This window comes from Oryctolagus cuniculus, chromosome 10, assembly GCF_964237555.1.
Source record: "Oryctolagus cuniculus chromosome 10, mOryCun1.1, whole genome shotgun sequence".
In the NCBI taxonomy this organism is placed as follows: domain Eukaryota; kingdom Metazoa; phylum Chordata; class Mammalia; order Lagomorpha; family Leporidae; genus Oryctolagus; species Oryctolagus cuniculus.
In genome coordinates, this window is record NC_091441.1 from 54,896,029 (window position 1) to 54,904,264 (window position 8,236).

Sequence of the window (8,236 nt, forward strand, 5' to 3'; positions counted from 1 at the left end):
GCATTAACAGGAAGCTAGATTGGAAGTGGAGGAGCTGGAAATTGAACCAGCAAATTGGTCAAATATTGGTTGTGTCAGATGATTAAATATAATATTTTTTGCTAAGAGCTAACAAAAGCAAGGCATATATTCTTTTATCCTTTCCTTCATCCTCAAGAAAGAGGTGTTTTTAGTTAAATGTTTATATGTTTGCTTCTCTTTATTGCAAAACTAAATTCTTCCCCTGAGGTCTGGATTCAATCATTCAGAACATGTTGTCATTCAAGATATATTCTTTCTAGAGGTTGGGAATTGTGAACAAAAAAATGCAGCACACTTGTTCTCATGGTGCTTAACGTTTAGCCTGTAGAGAAATGAAAAAGCAATTATGCTATAGCAAAATGTATTAAGGGATAGTCGAGTTCTGTGAGAGTACTTGGAGGGGAACACCTAACTTGAAACTGAGAATTTAAGGAAGCTTTCTGGAAGAAGGAACTTCCATGTGGACAGGGGAAAGATGATTAGGAGCTAGTTAGGCCAAAGAGAGGAGCAAGAATGATCAAGGTAAATTGAATAATGTATGGAAATCTGGTTATTTTTATTGAATTGTAAATATCTCAGCTTGACTGGATTGTAATGTGAGGCATGAGAGGAATGTGAAGTATTCAGAGACCATGATCATGAAGGTACATTTATGTTAGGTTGAGGTGTGTAGAGGCTATTCCATATACCATGGCCAATTAATGAAAGATTTTAAGGGGCACGGGATGTGGCATGATCAGATTTTAAATTTAGTGAAATTGCATTGGACAGAAAGTTGGAGATGATTGCAGTAAAACTGGTAATAGGCATGAAGAAAGTCATATCAGGCCATACGAAAGTCTGAAATGCAACAGGGAAAAATCACAAAATCTCAAACCTACAGAATAATCTTCCCTGACTCCATGCCCCCCTTCCTGGACACATTGGTCAGCCCTACCCACATGGCTTTTCTGGACTCAGCCCATGCTTCAGTTTTCATAGGCTGAAGTCCTGTGTTGCAGGCGGGTAGTTCTGCAGTGGTGGTCCTGCCCTTCTGGCTCCACAAGGTATTGCGACAGACAGTTCTGACCCCATATTTCTGTTCATCGTTGCTCTATTGGGGGCTGTCTATGGTAGCTCTGCCCATTCAGGAAGTTTCTACCTGGATATCCAGCGTGTCTGAGACATCCTTTGAAATCCAGATAGAAGCTTCCATTCCTCCATGGCTCTTAGATTCTGTGTGCCTGCAGAATTAGCACCATGTAGACGCTGCCAAGATTTATGGCTTTTGTCCCCAGAAGCAGTGGGTTGAACAATACCCACCTGGGCCTGCTTGAACCACAGTTAGGATGGCCAAAGTGAATGGCATTGGAATGCAGATTGGTGTGCCAGACAGCTCTGAGCAGCAAACCCTTGGAAGGCACCCCAGGCTGGTTCCCATTCTTCATTTCTAGAGTTCTGGGTCTGTGGTGGGAGGGGCAGCTTGGAAGATCTGTGAAATTCCTTTGAGGTCTTTCTCCCATTGTTTTGATGATCCCTTCTGTTAGTACTAAGCTCTTTAGCTAAGGGTTGCTGCTCTGCCACACCCTTGATTTCCTCTCCTGGAAAGGCTTTCATTCTCCACCATATGGCTGACATAAGCCAGGTAGAGAGCTAGTTATTGAACAGTGGAGTTGAGAGCTTGACAGCAGTCTCTGTGCCTTAGCCATGCACCATTAAAACTCCATCCCTACAGTGCCAATTTAGCACAGCCAATTTCCCGTGATGCACCTGAGCCTCCTCCATTGTGCCAAAGACACCACGATGAACACGTGTATGCTGAACTCCACGTGGAGATGCCATGAAACCTTCTCAGAGATCACCACATGCACTGAACCCCACCCGGACCTCACCCCACATCTATTTTCAGTTAGAGCACCACTCTCTGACCAATAAAAAGAGCCAGTGAACTGCGGTAGGGGTGGTTCTCTTTCATGAGGTTGCTGCATTCACTTCCGCGTATGTAGTATCTCCACCACTTTAAATAAATCCTGCTCCCATTCTTGCACTCCATCTATGTCTCTGCTTTAAATTCTTCTCTGTTGCTGGAATAAATCCACCTGGGGACCCACATTCATCCCTCTACTGCCAACAACATGGCAAGGCCGAGAATTTCCTAAATCTTTCCATTTTGTTTTCCTTTTAAGAATAGGTTCTATCTGTAAATCATTTTTTTTTTTTGACAGGCAGAGTGGACAGTGAGAGAGAGAGACAGAGAGAATGGTCTTCCTTTGCTGTTGGTTCACCCTCCAGTGGCCGCCGCGGCTGGCACGCTGCAGCCGGTGCACCGTGCTGATCCGATGGCAAGAGCCAGGTACTCCTCCTGGTCTTCCATGGGGTGCAGGGCCCAAGGACTTGGGCCATCCTCCACTGCACTCCCTGGCCACAGCAGAGAGCTGGCCTGGAAGAGGGGCAACTGGGACAGAATCCGGTGCCCCGACCGGGACTAGAACCCGATGTGCCGGCACCGCAAGGCGGAGGATTAGCCTAGTGAGCCGAGGCGCCGGCCCTCCAGTGTACATTTCTATCCACATGCTGGTCCTAACCATTTAGGTAATCTCTGAGAAGTTCCAGACTTTGTCTAGATTTCTCTTCTTATGAACTAAAATCACCCTTAATGCTTCATTCATGGCAATACAAGCATTTTCCAAAATTTACTTCAGAACTCTCCCATCCACTGCACACTACACAGTTCCAAAGCTGCTTTTGCATTTTGAAGTATTTGTATAGCAGCAACTCTACTTCTTGATGTGAATTTTCTGGTTCAGTCCATTTTCTGCTATTATAACAAAATACCTGAGACTAGGTACTTTAAAAAAAAAACTCTTTATAGAGTTGAGGCCAGTGCCGCGGCTCACTTGGCTAATCCTCCGCCTGCGGCGCCGGCACCCTGGGTTCTAGTACTGGTTGGGGCGCCGGATTCTGTCCCGGTTGCTCTTCTTCCAGTCCAGCTCTCTGCTGTGGCCTGGGAAGGCAGTGGAGGATGGCCCAAGTGCTTGGGCCCTGCACCCGCATGGTAGACCAGGAGAAGCACCTGGCTCCTGGCTTCGGATGAGCGCAACACACTGGCCGGCCATGACGGCCATTTGTGGGTTGAACCAATGGAAGGAAGACCTTTCTCTCTGTCTCTCTCTCTCACTATCTAACTCTGCCTGTCAAAAAAAAAAAAAAAAGAAGAAGAAGAAGAAGAAAGTCAGAGTCAGAGTTGAGCAAATGAAGTCTGGTTTTGAAGGAGAAAAATTAATTTAACAGTAAAGGAGTTTACTTATTTATTCTTAAACAGTGATGTAGGTTGAGCCGGAGCTGACATAAAACTTGATGGGAAGACATCAGTAGAAAGGCAAGAGTGTGAAGACCTGTGAATGTTAAAGGCAGGATTCAGAAAACAGTGGAGGGGAATAGCCTGAGGTAGGAGGCATCCCTTGTCTATTGTAGCCAGAGGGAAGGATCTGGGAATTCTGAGTTTTGTGAGTTTGTTGAGGACATTTGATGGACCTGATTTTCTCTATTGAATAGGATAAGTGAGCATGAGAGGTGGTTTTGGAGTTGGAAGTCTATGGAAAGTAGATTTGTATTTTCATACTGCAGCCCAAAGGAAAAAATAAAATAAAATAATGAAAAAGTTCGGCCAGTTAAACTGCAATGTGCATAAAAATTTCAGAGATAGTAAAATACATAAAATAAGGATCTGGGAAGAACTCGGCCGCGAGACTCCCGTGCATACTGCTTGGTCCCAGCGCTTGCCTCATCCACGTGCTCCCTCCTGTTGGCCATTCCTCATGGCCCTCGGAGAAGTCATCGCTGCTGCCACCACCACCACCACAGCTGTCCAGAAGGAAATTAGAAACACTATGAGGCCACTGTCACCGCCAAACCGAAGAATGAAGGTAAAGAAGGTAAAGGAGATAAAAACAGGCACAGAGAGAAGAGCGAGAATGAATCTGAAAAAAGAGAGCTGGTATTCAAAGAGGATGGATAAGATTGTGTTCAAGTAATCAAAATGCTGGGAAATGGACGATTAGAAGAAATGTGTTTTGATGGTGTAAAGAGGTTGTGTCACATCAGAGAGAAATTGAGAAAAAAGGTTTGGATAAATATCTCAGACATTAACAAGGTTGGTCTTCAAAACTATCAGGATAACAAAGCTAACGTAACTTTAAAATACAATGCAGATGAAGCTGGAAGTCTGAAGGCATATGGCAAGCTTCCAGAGCATGCGAAAATCAATGAAACTGATACATTTGGTCCTGGAGATGGTGGTGAAATCCAGTTTGATGACATTGGAGATGATGATGAAGACACTGAATAGTTAAATGGAACTCAACATTTTATATTCCAGGTTTTCAGAACATTGTTCTGCAGTTTGGATTTTAGCCATGACCCTTAAAGAAGATTCAAATTTCATTAGCATGATTGCAGTTTGTTAAGGCAGATTGATTTATTTCTTTGAAAACTGATAACGCTGAATGACCTTAAGTGAGATGTTAAGCCCACCTTGTTCTTTTGATGTAATGGAGCTTATGAGTAGAAGACCACAATTATTTAAAAAACAAAATGCATTACTGCCTTTCCTGCTTTGACCATTTCCAGTAAGTAAATAGATGTTTTGAATTAAAAAATACATAAAATGGCATCTTGGAAACAAATGAAATAAGTTCTAGATAAGATGCAAAAGCAGTAAAGAAAATCCACCCACATTAGCAAAACAGAAAATCTGTATGAAACTCATGTTAATTAGCATGAAAAGAGATGTGGCTATGTGATGGCTGTGTAGGCATGAAATAGCAAATAAATCAATAAGTAGTAACAAATAGGAAATAACAAAGACTGGGAAAGAACATAATTTAGAAAAAATATAATCAAAAAGGACAACAAAATTTTTCATGAGTGTTTTGTATATATAAGGATTTAGCAAACACAGGACACAGTTATAATAAGTTCTCAAATAGCAGAATGAAATGAAAAGGGAAGTCATAAAGCTAAAGAACTAGGACCAATAGGGGCAGGCATTGTGGCCCAGTGGCTTAAACTGTCACTTAGATGCCCACATCCCATATCCAGAGTGTCTGAGATCAAGTCCTGCCTCCACTTGTGATCCAACTTCCTGTGAATGCATCAACACAAACGTTGATAAACTAAGCAGATAGTGACTCAGGTACTTGAGTCCCGGCCACCCGTGTGTTCAACCTTGGTTGGAGTAGTTCCAGGCTTCTAGCTTTAGCCTGGTCCAGTCCCTGCTTTTGCTGGCATTTGGGGAGCAAACTAGCAGATAGAAGATGTCTCCCTCTCACTTGCTGTCTCTCTTTTTGTTGCTCTTTCAAATAAATAAAAATGAATAATTAAGCATCAAAAAGAAACAGAACCAACACTATTATAGAACTTATTTATTTATTTGAGAGGAATAGAATTCCCATTGGCTGTCTCATTCAGTAAATGCTTGCAACAGTTGCAGCTTCTGGTGCTGGGCCATGTTGAAGACTGAAGCCTGAAGCCTGAAGCCAAGAACTTAATTGAGGTCTTCCTTGTGGGTGGCAGTAACTTCACTAAGAGATATCACTGCTGTCTCTTAGGGTCTGCCTCAGGAGGAAGCTGAAGTCAGGAGCTGGATGCAGGCATTAAGTTCAGATACTCTGATTATGGGATGTTGGCATTTAACTGCTAGGCCAAATGCTTGCATCTAGAACTAATTTATATGGTAGAGTGATGAGCAGATTACACATAGCTTAAAACTGAATTATTGGGGCCGGCAATGTGGCATAGCTGGTAAAGCTGCTGCCTGCAGTGCCAGCATCCCATATGGGTGCCAGTTTGAGACCCGACTGCTCCACTTCTGATCCAGCTCTCTGCTATGGCCTGGGAAAACAGTAGAAGATGGCCCAAGTGCTTGGGCCCCTGCACCCATGTGGGAGACCCATAAGCTCCTGGCTCCTAGCTTCAGCTCCGGCCGTTGTGGCCAATTGAGGAGTGAACCATCATATGGAAGACCTCTCTCTGCCTCTCCTCTCTCTGTGTATCTCTTTCAAATAAATAAATAAATAAATCTTAAAAAAATAATTAGAGAAAGACAATATGGAGAGACAAAGCTGGTATAGCAGCTTTGGTATACTAAAGTAGAAAACTCAGCAAATAGCATGAATATGTATTAATAAATATAATATAGGGGCCGGCACCATGGTGCACTTGGTTAATCCTCTGCCTGCGCACCAGCATCCCATATGGGCACCGGTTCTAGTCCTGATTGCTTCTCTTCCTGTCCAGCTCTCTGCTGTGGCCTTGGAAAATAGTGGAGGATGGCCCAAGGACTTGGGCACCTGCATGGGAGACCAGGAAGAAGCACCTGGCTCCTGGCTTTGGATCGGCACAGCTCCTGCCATTGCAGCCATTGTGGGGGTGAACCAATGGAAGAAAGACCTTTCTTTCTGTCTCTCTTTCTCACTGTCTGTAACTATACCTGTCAAATAAATAAATTAAATCTTTAAAAAATAAATATGATATAGAAATATATGCATAGATAGTATATATAGAACATATATATTCTGTATAGTAGATTGAATGTCAGAAGACAATGGAGGGATGAAAACATAACCCAAGAATGTAATACCCAGCCAAATTGTCATTCATATATAAAAGTAACAGAAAGTTCTTCCTAAACATCCAAGAATTCAGCCAACATAGTACATTTGAAGCCATGTTGGGAGAAAAGTCTGTTTGATGAAATGTTGATAAACTAAGAATAAATTAATTATCATGTCAGAAAAAGATATGATAATAAAATAGGAAGTTACTATTGAATTTATTTAAATTCTGATCTAAGATCTAACAACTGTAGGAATTTCAGCTGTAGAAACAAATGTGAATGTTATAAAGCCTGACAGCACAACAACAGGAGTCACTGTGTACTTACTTCTCATGTGGGATCTGTCCTTAGTGTGTTGTCCAATGTGAAATAATGCTATAACTAGTACTGAAACAGTAATTTTTCACTTTGTGTTTCTGTGTGGGTGCAAACTGATGAAATCTTTACTTAATATACATTGAATTGATCTTCTGTATATAAAGATAATTGAAAATGAATCTTGATGTGAATGGAATGGGAGAGGGAGCGGGAGATGGGAGGGGTGTGAGTGGGAGGGAAATTATGGGGGAGGGGAGCCATTGTAATCCATTAACTGTACTTTGAAAATTTATATTTACTAAATAAAAAATTAAAAAAATAAAGCCTGACAGCATAAAAACAATAACTAACCCAACTAATGATGTGAGAGGAAGGGAAAGGTGTGAGTGGGAGGGAAATTATGGGGGGGGGGGAAGCCATTGTAATCCATTAACTGTACTTTGAAAATTTATATTTACTAAATAAAAAAATAAAAAAAATAAAGCCTGACAGCATAAAAACAGTAACTAACCCAACTAATGATGTGAGAGGAAGGGAAAGCTTGCAAACTTTCATATCTTGTTTAGGGAAGAGTCAGTTGATACTGTCTATATTAAACAGGTGGTTTAATCATTATTGAATGACCCTGTTGCTCACGTAGCCCCTTAATAATGCCCTATTCATTGTTTGAAAAGCACATCCGAGGGATAAATCAACACAAGCTAACTGTTAATTGAGAAACAAGTGTCAGCTAAGCATTATACCAGGTTACTTTGGGGGATTACCAAGCTGAGAACATAGTTCCTGCCTTTGAATAGCTCCAATTTACTTATTTCCCTTCAACAAGCTCATCTAAGAATTATGCTTATCCTGATAACTGATTAGGCTCAGGTCTGTGATGAATTATCTTGGCAGGATGGGAAGTCCCTACTGGCTTTCCTTGCACACTTCCAGGGGTTTATGTTGCATTTATTTTGGGCTCCAAGGCATCATCATTAGCATCTGTAGCATTCTAGGATTTTGAGAAGCGGATCAGTTACCTTGCTGGCAAGAAGACTGTGTAATGAAGATAGGAGTTTGTAGGCTTTCACATTTGGGACAAGTATAGTACAGGAAATGTAAATGCACTCGATCTTGAATTAACCAGCACTGCCAACTCAGTAGACTTTTCAATATATACAATGATAAACACTGAAGAAGAAGAAAATTGACACTAGGAAAGGCTCTTGTCAGGGATATGAAAATCACACTCAGAGCTTATTCAGGACGTGACAACAAATTCCACCCCATGCTGTTTTACTTCTCTATCACCATCTCTTTTTC

General features: G+C 41.8%; 1 pseudogene; it reads left to right on the forward strand.

The window, feature by feature from the left end:
* Nucleotides 1–1,764: 1,764 nt before the first annotated feature.
* On the forward strand, nt 1,765–6,677 carry LOC100344826 (eukaryotic translation initiation factor 1A, X-chromosomal-like; annotated as a pseudogene).
* The last annotated feature ends 1,559 nt before the right edge of the window (nt 6,678–8,236 follow it).